Source organism: Lolium rigidum, chromosome 6, assembly GCF_022539505.1.
Source record: "Lolium rigidum isolate FL_2022 chromosome 6, APGP_CSIRO_Lrig_0.1, whole genome shotgun sequence".
NCBI classification, from domain to species: domain Eukaryota; kingdom Viridiplantae; phylum Streptophyta; class Magnoliopsida; order Poales; family Poaceae; genus Lolium; species Lolium rigidum.
The window spans coordinates 160094710-160108964 of record NC_061513.1 but is presented as its reverse complement, the minus strand read 5'-3'; positions in this window follow the sequence as shown (position 1 = coordinate 160108964).

Here is a 14255-nt window from a genome sequence, read left to right as displayed (position 1 = left end):
TGTGGTATGCCTCCACCTCCTAGCTTCTTCATACTGATCCTAGCTAATTCACATGGAGTGGCTCTATGTGTTTATTCCCATGTATCATGGTACTTGATGAGCAAATGGATGAAGGGTGTGGCTCTATTTATAGGCTTGGGCAAGCCCTAGTAGCATGACACATAGGTGGTTACTCTTGTTTTGGTTTGATGAGTAACGTGCTTGGTTGTCATGCCCTCATCCATAGCAATCCTTTGAGCATGAGGTGGCAAAGCTTGGAAAGCAAATCATGTAGATGTTTTCATCCTATGTGGCATGATCATTATCCCCTCATATGTTTTGTCTTTGGATAGACAAGTGGCAGTAGTTAGTAAATATCTTGTGGATGGTTTTATTATTGTTGATGAGTCACTATATCATATTTGATTGGATTTATATTATAATATTGGTCAAAAGGTGAAGGTTATTCCTCAATTTTGGATAGTTGGGTTTATTTTCACCAAGGCATGATCATATGAGTTTCAAAATACTCATAGTTAGTTTTATTCAAATAGTTTGGACTATAATTCGTAATGTAAATGGATTCATTTTTATGATATTCCATGTATTTAATAAGTTATGACTTAAATAAGAATGTGTGGCTTTTATGCACTTTAGACCCTGTGGTTTACCTTATTTATAAGTGAATTAAATTACACACAAAGGTAGTTGCTAACTTTTAGGTATTATTAAGTTAGGATTTGATTCTTAAAGAATGTGTTATTGTAAGGAATACCATGTTAGGATCCATTATAGGATCTGGTATTTAATCCTCACTTAAGGTGTTGTTTGTTGTAAAACTAATTCCATTTGATCTAGCCCATAGATCAAATCATCTCTACCCAAAACAAGGTTTAAGCAAAGATCACAGTGAAGTTTATAGCGCTTGACTTGATGATCTACTTCAGTTCCAGCAAGTCAAGTGAAACTTCAGTTACTATGGTAAGTTTTATTTGAAAGCGCGAAAATTCCCCGGATTTTCTATGCATGAATGCAATGCACACTTTGGTGTTCTCTCATTTTATTGCCTCTAAACCTGGGATATTATAGCCTCTCCCCCTTAAACTGAACTTCGTCCCGAAGTTCGAACGCTCTCATGTTTCGGAACGTGAAACTGACTTGAACACATCACAATCCTATCAAACTCCATGGTGATCTCATTAGGTATAGTTGAATATATCCCTTGTCCAAATCCTTCCGAAAGTCTTCTGATGTCTGGCACTGATACTTTCTTCTATTCTATGATTTCTTTCAACACTCTAAGGTTATTGTATTGCTCTCCAAAGATCGTTGGTTTAAGACATCTTATTGTGCTAATGGACTTTACTAATGGTCGTGGTGATAGCTTCCTATCTGGATACCCAAAGCTTGGGTTTACCAGCTACGGTGATCCAAAGCTTAATTCTAAATGAATTGTTTAAGGTAGAGTATTATTTTTCCTTACGACCACAATTATAGTAATGGTACTTAGTAAGGTGTTTACAATAGGCAGGGTCATGGTGGTTTATTCCTACAAATGGATTAGACTCATTTAGTCCATCCAATCATGGCTTCTAGTTTATGCTAGTTATCCTTCTTTTGGTTTCTTTAGGTTCCATGAAAGGAATCTTTCTATTTGTCTGATGTTTTGGGTATGGTCAAACTCCTGCGGTCTTTAGCCTTCTTAAGCTTTGATTGTCCTCCGACAGCTTCTTCACCAACTTCATCATCTAAGACTTACTTGAGCTCTTTTACTTCTGAGTAATTATTAATTACCCGCTCAAGTTAGGTTCTAACCCTTACTTCTTCGAGATATAAACCTTGGTTTCTGGTCTGACATCCTCCTGAGAGTACTTTTGTATGGGTACTTTCCAACAACCTTATGAAAATAAGATCGTACTTTTTCTCAGTTCAGACCTTTTTCTTCGTTTATCACACTACAAATCTTATCTTAATGCTTCTTATTCCACCTTCCTATCCCCCTTAGAGTTTACTAATGATCTTCAAACTTCCTTTCTTCTAATCATTAAACTCCAAGGTTAAAAGATTGGTTTTGGTCTGGCTTATAGTTTGTACTTTTCTAGAATCTCACGAAAAATTCTTTGCGGTGTATCCACATAGTCGTGGGTATCCGATGTGAATCCTCCAACTAAATATTTACCAGCTACGGAATACTAGCTGTGGAATCCCTCTTTATTTTAGAGTAAAGGAATGTTCAAGCTGCGGACTATCTGGTACCCGCTGCAGACTATCTAGCACCAGATGTGGCTTATTGGATACCAGTTGTGGCTATGTTATGGTTCTAGTCAATATCTACCTACCAGATGCGGATACTTTTATAATTTTAGTTAAGATCTACCTCACTTTCAATGCTTCCTCTTCTTGACTATTCTATATCAGCTACGGTCTTATTATACCAGCTGCGATTTCAGTTGTCTATTTTCCTTCTTTCAGGGTTTATTCTGTAAGAAAACCACTTGTGACACCATGAAAATAGTATCGTAACTGACTTCACTTGCATTCCCTTCTTCCGTAATGAATATGGCTCAACTTCTACTGCTCCATATTCACTATTTTTCTCACTTTCATGGTAATTCCATGTTGAAGTACTCCTCAATTGAGGATAAAAAATGAGTTTTAATTGGTCCTTCCTTCAGATTGTTGTGGTTGCTTCTCACAACTTTACTTCCTTCTTCTGGTGAGCCTTCATCTTGTCTTCAAAATCTTCAGAATTCGTCACATCCTCACACGAATACCTTTACCCTCTAGACCTATAACATCAAGTAAGAGCTTGATATTGCAACATGCATTTGCATATCAAAGTCAAACTTCATGTATGGATCTAGTCAAACAATGAAAATTCAATAAAATCCAAGAAGATTCAGCTTTGTGCTTATAATACACATCCTTATATGACTGACTAAAATAGTTGGGTAAGACATCCCTAAACATCAGGCTCATATGCGTAGTATATAACACCACATAAGATAGGTTTAGGTTGTGATACTTAGCACATATATATGGATTTCTACTATTTATCTCAATATTTACCTCGATTGCTCACTTGCAATCAAATATACTTGAAAAAATTGGTCCAGAATAGTTGTGGTTGACCTAATTTCCTTGGGAAGTGCTAACGTAACTTCAATTCAATTAAAAACTAACCTCACATGATCTCTCGAAACTATGACATGGCTACTCTAAACACAGAGTTGTTAAAATATACCACCTATAACTCCAAGATTTCTCTATGCGATATGCTCTAAATAAGCCTTCTTTAAATTAAGGACTATGTGTAACAACCCAACTTTTTGTGCATTGGTTTAATCTTTGAAATACAAAATTTTGGGCCAACAAAAACTTTTCTGTTCCTCAAAAATTGCATGCATATAGTTCCTCATACTCATGCATTGTAGAGATTGTGTGTTAATTGCTTGTGAATGTTGTGTTGTGTGTGGATCCTTAAAACCCTAAACCTACCTATTAATTGTGAGGATTCATTTTCTTATTAGGGAGCAATTAAAATTCCCATATAACCCTTGAGCATGTGATTATGCTCACATAAGATCTTCTAAGATCTAGTTCTTTTCCAATTTTTCTCCTCCATATCTATTTCTTCTTCTATCCATTTTCAAATCTGAAAACTCTCCAAGCAAGAGGACCATTGACTCATCACCTTGTGTACCTAGAGTTGACTTGGATCATTTCTATGTGATCACATCAATTCCTTTTCGAATTTTGGAATTAAATGAGTAGGGCCATGTCGGCCATGATCCTTCCCTCTCTCTTGTTCATTCTTTTCACTATTCCTCCACACCATCTCACCCCCTTATGCATATGATCATGTTCCCATATGATCTTTCAAGATCAAGTTCTTCTCAACAATTCCTCTTCCATGTCTATACCTTCTTTTCTCAACTTTTCAAATTTGAAAATTCTCCAAGAGAGTACATCACTTGACTCATCATATGGATGCCCAGGAACTATTTTGGATCACCTCTATGTGGCTAGTTCCAAAAATCTCAAACTTGGTGATGTAAGTGAGAATGGCCATGCCGGCCATGATCTCTTCCCTCTCTCTTGCTCACTTCCTTCACTCCATCTCCTCACCAACACTCACACACGACCGAGAGGAGCCTCAGCACTCGTCCCGCATCCCTCCCTAGCCCCAGCACTCGACCTCCCTCTCTCCTTCTCTTCCCATGATCACCACCTCGGGAACCCGCACAAGATCATGGAGATCTCTCCCTCTCCTCCCTTCTTGGCAGCACTCCTCGATGTCCCGCACGACTCCCAGCGAACCCTCTCCATCTCCCGACCCCGCATGCACGCCTCCCTTCGCCCTTCCTCTCGCCGACCCGCGTGGCAACCCCCAATGGCCGGTGGCGCACGTCCGCCGGACACGGCCACGTCGCCCACCCCACCTCCCTTCTCCGGTGGCTCTAACCATGTCCCCCGGACGCGCCACGACTCCACAACGCCTCGGAGACACGACCCGCGACGCACGCCCTTGACCCACCGACGCTCGCACGGCGACGACCCGCCTGCCTGGTCACCTCGCCGCGCGGCTGCCGGCGGCACGCCGTCGCGTCTCTCCTCTCTCGTCCCGCCGCGCGACGCGCGCGTCCCTCCAAACCGCTGGCACCGCCTCGCGTGCACGCAGCAGCACCGCCCGGCTCGGCCACTCCCCGCCGCCGCCCGCCTCTCCCGTCGGTGCACGGACCTGGTGCACGGTGCACCGGCCGTCGCCCTATAAATAGGGCACCGCACCCTCCCTTCTCCCATTTGCTTCACCACACCCTCCCCGAACCTCACCCTTCTCACCTCCGTGGGCGGAGAGGAGCTCGCTCCTCCCTCGCCGTCGAGCTCGCCGCGCGCCGTCCCGTGGCGTTGCGGTGAAGGTTGCCGACGCGGACGCCGCCGTTCCTCTCCCTCCTCTTCACTCCCTGAGACGCACCCTTCTCTCCTTGACCTAACGCACGCCCTCGTTTCTCTCGCCGTAGGTCGCCCGTGAGACCGCCGCTCGCCGTCGTCGCCGCCGCGGTCTGCCGTCCGCGCCACCGCCGAGCCGCCGCCGCCGTTCGGAGGCCCGCTGCTGCCTTGCCGCACCACCGTCCGCCGCCCGACCTCGCCGCAGCCAGCCCCAAGCCTTCCCCGAGCACGCACGGTGAGCACCGCCATCTCCCGTGAGCTTGGATGGCCGCCGCACGCCGCCCGCGTCGCGAGGCGGACGAACGTCGCATGCACCGTTGGATGAGATCCAACGGGTGCATGCGATAGCCGCCGGGCCCGCGCGCCAGCGTGGCCGCCAGCTCCTCTCCCCCGTTCAAATTTCCTCTCCCGCGCTGCGCCGTTGTTTCCGGGCCGAAATCGGCCGAGCCCAGCGAGCCCCGGCCCGTTTCCTTTTTCCCTTTTCTCCCCATTTAAATCTGCCAGTAAATCTCTGCTCAGTTTTTGAAATACCATAAATTCATCCAGTAACCAAATGAGTTGATTCAAAGTTCTAAATGCTCACAACTGATATCTCTACCATAAATAATTGCATGCATGTGCATTTTGTGCTGTGTATTTGTGCTGATAAATTATAAACCTAAAAAGTGTCTGATTGTGTAAATTATTTATTGTGTGATATTTATGCAACCTTTTTGGTTGAGGTCAATTCTGTAGTAACACACTTGTTAATATCTACCTTTTGGCACTGGTCCCACTTGCAAAAGCTTCCTAGATTTTGTGTGCAAATTAAATTAAAAACTGACCAGAGAGCTCTTCTCTGATTTTTGATTCAAAAACTACAATAGTTTTTGAAGCAAATCCAATTGCTACTGGTAGGTATAGTAATAGGGTATTTCCTCACCAAAGGAAAAGATTTTTAGAGTTATATATTAAGACTGGTGATTTTATAACTAAAACAGGACACCTTATCAGTATTTTATTTTTGTAAATTCTTTTACAAATCAGAAAAATACAAATCCAGTGGGGTTAGTTCACAAATGTTCCTAGCTTTCCAGTGGTGTGTTTGGTTTTTGTAGGAGATGCTCTGTTTAGCACTGTTTTAAGTTTTGGAACACTCTGGTCTCTGTTTTGATTGAATTGTTTAGGCAAGTAGAAATTTCGATTGCATATGATTCTTGTGCAGGTGTGTTGTGCATGTCAATAGCTTTCTGTAGGTATGCTGCATGCATTTTTGTGACTTCCAGAAAGATTTAGGTCATTTAAATGGTTCATAAGTCAATTCTGGAATTGCAAAAATCATATCTTTTGTTTTAAAAATCATAAATGGGTGAAACCACTTTCAGTAGTTTGCATTTGTCAACCTCTACATACTGTGATTTTATCAAATTTTTGTGTGCATTATTCTGGAGATAGTTTGTTGATTGGTATGGTGTGTTTCTTTTATTTTTGCGACGATAGATTCGAACGCCGCCGGAGACGAAGGAGGAGGTGACTTTGGGGGATTTGAAGAAGAGGACCAGGGACACTTTGCTGAGCAAGGCAAGCCACCTCTTGATGCATCTCTGATCCTATATATATCTTATTCATGCATTATTACAGGTTTTATTAAAAGTGCATGTCTTTTATTTTATTTTGTCGGTGGTTAGTGCCACCCGGAGTTTTATTATTCCACCCCTAGGGTGCAGCCCTCATTTGGTACCTACTGAACACCTCTCTATTAGTGATATGGTGATTAGCACCTTGTCACTCTTGTCGCCATTTTTCAAAGAAGAATTTGGACTATAGGTTGGGAGCCCTGGAAAAATGGTGATGAAAATGTTTTCCTGAAAAGAAGTTTTTCGAAAACCTTGGAATGGGATAGCCCTGCCCAAGTGTGGTTGATTAAATGAAAGGACTTGCTTGGGAGCAAGAGAAGTGAAGAAAAATTGTTTTCGAAAACCTTTTGTTGACTGAGTACATCACCGGACCTAGCCAGTACAACCACATTACCCTTTAGTGGGACGGGGCGTAGCGTAGTAGTTTGTCTCGCCTTAGTTTGGGTCCTGCAATTGTAAGGGGTAGTCCGAGCATGGACACCTATCGACCGTGGCCTTCCCGACGAACTGGGAACGCCTTTCCATTGCGTATCGATGGCAGGGGTACAACCTATGAGCTCCCATTGAATAATGCCTCGCAGTTGGTCGCGGCATTCCGGAGGGTCGAGCTGGTCGGGGAATTTGCTACTCCTGGGTAAACGACCCCTCGGACTCTGGTGTTGGGAGGTACAACTCTAGGCGGCATGTCTTGGGCTAAGGCGAGCAAGCGAAAAACTACGATCGGTTATCCGAGCCTCGCGTTTTGACGCTTGGTGAACCAGGGATGATCCCGGCGGATTTATCGGATCTTGTGGGGAAAGTGTACAACCTCTCGCAGAGTGTAAAATCTATTCGAATAGCCGTGTCCGCGGCAATGGACGTGGGAAAGGAAGTGCTGAGTATCAAAAGGAGTTTTGTTTTATAAAAGTGTTTTCTTAAAATATTGGTTTGGGAAAGTGACGCCGTGGGATCTGGTAGAAAGGTACCCGCAAGGTACGGTGGAAAGTTGGAAAGGAAATGGTCATATGAGATGGCTGAAATTAAAATTGGGTCACCCTTACCTATTAGTCTGCAAATGAAATGGTTTACCCAAAAGTTTTCAACAAAGTTATGGAAATGTCTTATTCTCGAGGGGAACCACCTCTCGCTCCTTGTCGCCCTAGATAGTGCCTTTTCCTTGCTACTGCCATATTGCATATCCTTTATTTCTCTCTAAGGTGGTTTGCGAGTACATTCAAAAGTACTCACTGGCATTGTTGTCCTGGTTATCTACTTGACCAGACCTTGAAGAAGAGTACTTCGAAGAAGAGGAGTACGACGCCGAAGACGCGAACTAGGACGCTCTCCCGCCGCCCGCCCGTAGGGTAAAGGCCCGACTTGGGTTCCACCGCTTTTGGAGTCAAGTTGTTTCCGCTGCTGTTTGGTGAACTACGGCCTTGATGGCCTATGATGTAAGACTTCGTATTACTTAAATTCGGTACTCGTAATGGATGATGTAATCTGGTATCGGTTCGGTTATGTATTCACGATGGAATGATCTTGGGATCGTGAAATTGAATGCATAATCGGAGTTCTGGACTGGTAAGTCCGGGGCCCCACAGAGCTGGTATCAGAGCCATCCTGACTGTAGGAGACCTTAGTTAGCATGGGCGTTAGAAATAGAACAAAAATTATTTTCTTAAACAAAAAGGTTGACTAAATGCTGAAAATGCTTAAGTCCCTTACCTCCTTCTATTTTCCGTAAACTTTACTTGCATTACTCGTTTTATTATGCTTAAAATTTTGCACACCGTGGTCACTAACTTAATCTACTTTAAAATTTGTGTAGATGCCGATCGAGTACACGCACGTCCGTCAGAGTTGGAGTGAGGCCGCCCCTCTACTTCTTCGAGCGGGCCTTAGCCGACCCGGCTATTCGCCGCGGACGTATGGTGCCCGAGATTAAGGGCGTCCGTACCGAGAGGTCCGCGGACTCGGAGATGGCCTGGCTGGTCACCTGCGTCGTCAGGGGGAGCGGGATTTCCCCCGCTACTGAGGAGTTCACCATCGACGTGATGGAGCGCACGTGGCTCGACGGGATGATTCGAGTCTCTCAGGAGGCGCTTGCACGCCTTGCTTTTCTTCACCCGGAGGTTGTCGCCGACACTGGTTACCAGTACCTTGGCCAGCGCGACCTCGCGGGCCAGCCCGTGGCCGGCGCCCCGCACGCCGACACCGCCCACCAGCTGCACCACATGGAGTACCTGCTTCACCACACTCGGACTCAGCGAGACCGCGCCCGTGAGAGGTGCGATCTGCAGGAGGATGAGATTGCTACACTTCGCGCTCAGCTTGCCGCTACACAGGCCGACCTTGCCGATGAGCGCAAGCCGAGGGTTGCCGCACGCCGGAGGGTTACTCGCCCGAAGGCGAAGGTGACTTCGCCGGAGGCCCCGACCGCACGGATGGAGGCCACTATTGAGGAGCTTGAGGACGACGGTGAGGATCTCCGCAAGGAGAACGAGGCTCTCCTTAGTGACGACGACGACTACGAGGACGAGGACTTCGATATGGAGCCCGATACTGAGGATGAGGCCTTCATCAACGATGAAGATGAGGAGCCCGAGCCACTGATGTCCGAGGAGGACCCCGAGGAGCCAGCCTTTGTTGAGGAGGACGCCCCACCCGCACCTGAGGTTCCTGTCGTGGACCTCGACGACTTCTAGAGCACCACCTTGGACTCGCACCACCTTACCGTAGGGCGATGAGATAGGCCCCCTTTTGCGATGCGAGTAGACTTGTGATGATGGTTCTATGAAACCATTCTTTTGGCTGTGTTGTATGAGACTTATGAGTGATGATGTATGCTACATTGTGCCATCGGCACCCCTGCTATGCTATGCTATCGTTTGCTTACTTTGCATTTGTTGCGCCCGTTTTTGAATTTCCGTTTTTATTTGCAATCCCTCCCCTTTTAAGTGGCTGCCCATCTACTTGTTCCTTTTGTAAATCTGAATCCACCCTTCTTCAGGATGGTGGAAACCCGTAGAGGAGATCACAGCGGGGCAAACCGAGACCCCCCTCCACCTCCACCTCCCGACCCTACCATGGCTCAACTCCTGCGTATGATGATGGAAGACCGTGAGGCAGCCCGTGCGGAGCGTCAAGCTAATCTTGCTACTCTTCAGCACCTCACTCAGCTTGCTACTGGTAACGCCAACAACAATAATGGCGGGGATGGAAATGGAGACCCCCGCTCCAAGCCGAAGGATTTTCAAAGCACCAACCCACCTGTCTTCTCCAAGTGCACTGAACCCCTCGACGCCGATGATTGGCTTCGCACCATTGAGAACAACTTGGAGGTTGCCGGAGTCGGCAATGATGAGAAGGTTCTGTTTGCCACTCATTACCTCTCCGGACCTGCCCGCGCTTGGTGGGAAAATGTCAAGGCTATTCAAGCTGAAGGACACGTCATCGGCCGGGAAGAATTCAAGACCAAGTTCCGCAAGACCCACATCCCTTCAGACTGATCAAGCTCATGAAGGATAAGTTCATGAATCTGAAGCAGGGAAGCATGTCCGTGGTGGACTACATGGACAAATTCACCACTCGTCCCGTTATGCTCCAGAAGACACCGACACTGAAGAGAAGAAGAAAGATCGCTTCTTGAATGGTCTACATGATGAAATGCAGAGCATCTTGGTGGCCGTTCCATACCCAGACCTTGAGTCGCTGGTTGATGCCTCTATCATGGTGGAGAGCAAGCGCAAGAGTGCATTTGAGAACCGCAAGCGCAAGGCGATGATGCAGCAAGGCAGCTCCAGCACTCAGCGACCCCGCAGCTTTCCTCCTCCAAGGCCGGCGCCCCAGCCAGCAGAGGGCACCACCCCCCGCACCCCGCCCCAACAACCCCAATCGCAACTACAACCCTCAGCCGTTCCGGAGGAAGCAACTACAATCCCAATTACAACCGCCGTAACAACACCGTCCGCCCCGCCACCACCGGATGCTATACCTGCGGTCAACCGGGTCATTTCTCCAAGGAGTGCCCCAACCGAGCTACTTCGGACAGCGCCCCAATGCGCCCAAGCCTAATCCGGGACAAGCTCGCACCGCTACCGGAAGGAACCTGAATCGAAGAAGCCAGCTGGACCAACTAGGGGACACCTCAACCACGTCAATGCTGAACAAGCTCAGGAAGCTCCGGATATTGTCCTGGGTACGTTCCCTGTCAACTCAATACCCGCCACCGTCTTGTTTGATTCCGGAGCATCCCACTCTTTTGTTACCAAGCCGTTTGCTAGGAAGAGTGGTTTGAGACCTACGATCATGCAACGTCCTATGTTAGTCCAAATTCCGGGATCCACCACCAAAACGGATCTATCCCGCAAGGATGTTCCTATAGATATTCAGGGGAAGCGTTTCCACGCGGATTTGATCGTATTAGGAGAGCAAGGCTTAGAAGTGATCCTTGGGATGAATTGGATGGTGAAGTACAAGGGTCACATAGATTGTGTTCGCCGAGCCATAACATTGGCTGCTGAGGACGGAGAAATAGTTGAGCATGTGGCGACCATACCTTCATCGAAGGTCTTATGCAAGACGAGTGTCGCCAGTCCAGCCCCGCATGAAGTACCCATAGCTTGTGAGTATCCCGAGGTTTTTCCCGATGAGCTACCCGGTATGCCCCCGATCGGGATATCGAGTTTATCATCGAGCTAGTCCCCGAACCGCCCCCATCGCTCAGCGACCTTACCGGATGAACCCCCAAGAATTAGTTGAGCTGAAGAAGCAGTTGAATGATATGTTGAGGAAAGGTTTGATTCGCCCGAGTGCATCCCCCTGGGGATCTCCCGTTATCTTTGTGGATAAGCGGGACGGTACTATCCGCCTGTGCGTGGATTACCGGAAACTGAATGACGTTACCATCAAAAACAAATACCCCCTCCCGAAGATTGAAGATCTGTTCGACCAGATGAATGGCGCCCGAGTTTTCTCTAAAATAGACCTCCGAACTGGTTATCATCAACTCAAGGTTCGAGAGTCGGACATTCCCAAGACTGCCTTCACCACACGGTATGGACTTTTTGAATATACCGTGATGTCTTTCGGACTGACCAATGCCCTCGCCTATTTCATGAACCTCATGAACAAGGTGTTCATGAAGTACCTCGACAAGTTCGTTGTGGTTTTCATCGACGATATTCCGATCTACTCCAAGAGTGAAGAAGAGCATGCCGAACATCTCGCGGATTGTTTTGGGGACGCTCAGAGACCATAAGCTTTACGCCAAGTTTAGTAAGTGTGAATTTTGGCTGAAAGAGGTAGGATTTTTAGGCCATGTCATATCTGCCGGAGGAGTGTCTGTCGACCCGTCCAAAATTCAGTCCATCATGGAGAAGAAAGCCCCTACCAATCAGACCGAAGTTCGCGCCTTTTTAGGATTGGCTGGTTATTACCGCAAGTTTGTTGAGGGATTCTCCAAGCATTGCGAGGCCGTTAACGCAGCTATTGAAGAAGGATAAGAAGTTCGAGTGGACCGACAAATGTGAGGCCAGTTTTCAGGAACTCAAGAAGAGGTTAGTCACAGCCCCCGTTCTGACCATGCCCGATATTACCAAGGATTTTGATGTGTACTGCGATGCATCAAAGCTTGGATTGGGAAGTGTGCTGATGCAAGAAGGGAAGGTGATAGCTTATTTGTCAAGACAACTTCGACCGCACGAGATGAATTACCCTACGCATGACTTAGAGCTTGCCGCTGTAGTTCATGCCCTGAAGACCTGGCGCCACTACCTAGTGGGAAATCGTTGCGAAATCTACACCGACCACAAGAGTTTGAAGTACATCTTCACCCAGCGGGAGCTGAACATGAGGCAGAGCAGATGGATGGAGCTTATCAAGGATTACGACCTCGGCATTCATTATCATCCTGGTAAAGCTAATGTGGTAGCCGATGCCCTTAGTCGAGAGCCCCGTTCGTTGAACGCCCTTATCAAAATTGCTCAACCTAAGCCGTATGAAGAGATGGAGGAATTCGGCCTCGAGCTCGTTAGCCATGGTTTCCTGGCCAATCTTGAGTTGAAGCCTACTTTATTCGATCAAATCAAAGAAGCTCAAGTGGATCATGAGAGTATTGAAGGAATCAAGCGTAGGATGAATAGGGAAGAAGTTCCTGGTTTTGAGGTCGACGCCAAAGGAGTTTTGTGGTACAAGGGACGCCTGTGTGTACCTAATGTTGAAGACCTGAAGCAACTCATCATGAAGGAAGCTCACGACACCCCATACTCAATCCACCCCGGAGGAACCAAGATGTACCAAGACCTGAAGAAACAATTCTGGTGGCACGGTATGAAGCGCGAGATCGCCTTTTTCATTGCTCGCTGCGATGTGTGCCAGAAAGTGAAGGCTGAACATCAGCGACCAGCTGGACTACTCCAACCCCTCCAAGTTCCCGAGTGGAAATGGGAAGAGGTTGGAATGGACTTTATCACTGGACTCCCTAAATCTCAGCGTGGCCATGACTCCATCTGGGTTATTGTCGATCGACTCACCAAGGTTGCACACTTTATTCCCGTCAAAGTGACCTATCCTGGAACCAAGTTAGCTGATTTGTACATGTCCCGTATCGTTAGTCTCCACGGAGTCCCTAAGAGGATAGTGTCAGATCGAGGTACCCAATTCACCTCGAAATTCTGGAAGAGCCTGCATGAAGCCCTTGGAACCAAGCTAGCTTTTAGCACTGCCTACCACCCACAGACCGGAGGCCAGACAGAAAGAGTAAATCAGATTCTTGAAGATATGCTTCGTGCTTGTGTTCTCGCCTATGGAGCCAAATGGGAAGATTGTCTCCCCTTCGCGGAATTCTCTTACAACAATAGCTACCAAGCTAGTCTGCAGATGGCCCCCTTTGAAGCCCTTTATGGTCGCCGTTGTCGAACCCCTCTCAACTGGTCCGAGACCGGAGATAGTCAAGTCTTTGGACCTGACCATCTTCGCGAGGCTGAAGAGCAAGTTCAACTAATCCGTGATCGCCTCAAAGCCGCTCAATCCCGCCAGAAGAGTTATGCTGACTCTAAGCGTCGCGAGCTGACATTCAATGTTGGTGATCATGCCTACCTTCGCGTCACTCCACTCAAGGGAATGCAGAGATTTCACGTCAAAGGGAAGCTTGCCCCAAGATATATTGGGCCCTTCAAGGTTCTCGCTCGTCGAGGAGAAGTATCCTATCAACTTGAACTGCCTGCTGAACTAGCGGATTTTCATGATGTGTTCCACATCTCTCTTCTTCGACGGTGCCTCCAAGTGCCTGACAAGCCTGAGACATTCAAGAACATCGATTATCGCACCCTCGACCTCAATACCGATTTAACCTATCGAGAAGTACCCCTTCGGATTCTTGAAGAAGCTGTTCGTCTAACCCGTAGAAGGAAGATAAAGTTTTGCAAGGTTCAGTGGACTAATCACTCCGAGGAGGAGGCCACTTGGGAAAGAGAAGATCAGCTCCGAAAGGACTTCCCCACACTCTTCAGTTCTTAGCCACCGAATCTCGAGGACGAGATTCATTTTAAGGGGGGAAGGTTTGTAACAACCCAACTTTTTGTGCATTGGTTTAATCTTTGAAATGCAAAATTTTGGGCCAACAAAAACTTTTTCTGTTTCTCAAAAATTGCATGCATATAGTTCCTCATACTCATGCATTGTAGAGATTGGGTGTTAATTGCTTGTGAATGTTGTGTTGTGTGTGGATCC